The 1,127-nt window shown below is 44.9% G+C and overlaps 1 long non-coding RNA gene across 1 annotated transcript; it reads left to right on the top strand.

Annotated features, from left to right (window-relative positions):
• Window positions 1-340: 340 nt before the first annotated feature.
• LOC116186610 lies at window positions 341-910 on the top strand. Its single transcript, XR_004151623.1, has 2 exons — window positions 341-403; window positions 439-910. It is a non-coding gene; the product is annotated as an uncharacterized LOC116186610 (long non-coding RNA).
• The last annotated feature ends 217 nt before the right edge of the window (window positions 911-1,127 follow it).

The raw sequence follows: 1,127 nt of genomic DNA, 5'->3' as shown, positions 1-1,127 counted from the left end.
AGGGAAGGGTTTGGAAGATGAAGGATACGAAGAGGGAGGGTGATGAAAGAGAGAGTGAAAGAGAGAGAGAGAAAGAGAGAGAGAGAATGCGTGAGTGGGGTATGCGTGAGCATAACGTCGCTGAAGTTTGTACACGCGCACAAAGGGGAGGGTAATTCGCGATAAAGGTATTCGGAATACGGAATTTTTGGAAATAGATCGTAGATCGAGGATAAATCTTAGGCCTAAATAATGAAATTCAATTACAAATAATTGTGCTCAAATTTCGGGAAGAAGAAACGGGTGGTGGGAGGTTGTCGTGTGGAGAGGGGGAGAGGGGTGGGGGCGAAGCGTGAGAGGCAGCGTGGATCGGAAGGGAGAGGAAGGGGAGGATTCTTCGCGTGGGGACGTAAATAATGTGGGCGTAATGCTGGGGAGGGCGGGAGAAGGGGGAGGAAGGGAGGGAAGGAGGAGAAGAAAGTTAGAAAAGTGCAAGTAGAGAAGTTTAGTTTGGGCTCTTAAGGGAAACGTGTACAGGTCCGTCGTGCGCGCAAATTACAGACTATATTTTTAACTCTTTAAAAATAATAATATTTTGAACTTGTATATATATATACATACATTACATATATATATATATTATATTCATACGATATTGATAACGATGATATTCTCTTGTTCAGGTTTTATAAGAATGGGGAACGAGTGAGAGAGGTGAATATAAATAGTTCGACGTAGATAGTGAATGAACGACGAACGCAGGGCAGGGCAGGGCAGGGCAAGGCAGGGCAGGTGGAGGAGGGCGCTCACACACCTCTCCGCGTTTTCTTTTCGTCTCGTCCGCGAGATCACGCGGCTCATTTAGCGAATGTGCAATATTACACGAGTAAGGGGATAAGGGGAAATTTGAGGGGACGCGTCTTAACGGGATAAAAGAGGAAAAAAAAAAAGAAAAAGGAGAGAAAACACAGTACTCGAGGCGGTCAAACTCTTTTCCACCTCTGATCTTTCTCTTTTTTTTTTTTTTTTCTTCGTTTCATCGCTCGAAAGAACGAGAGAACAATACTGCGGAAAAAGACTGGGGGGATTCGATTAGGCCAAAGAAAAGATTATTATTTGGGGTTGGGGGAGGGGTTGGAGAGGTGGGG

Source organism: Apis dorsata, unplaced genomic scaffold, assembly GCF_000469605.1.
Source record: "Apis dorsata unplaced genomic scaffold, Apis dorsata 1.3 scaffold_1004, whole genome shotgun sequence".
NCBI lineage: Eukaryota > Metazoa > Arthropoda > Insecta > Hymenoptera > Apidae > Apis > Apis dorsata.
Note: the sequence above shows the minus strand (reverse complement) of the source record. Positions and strands in the feature narration are given on the sequence as shown.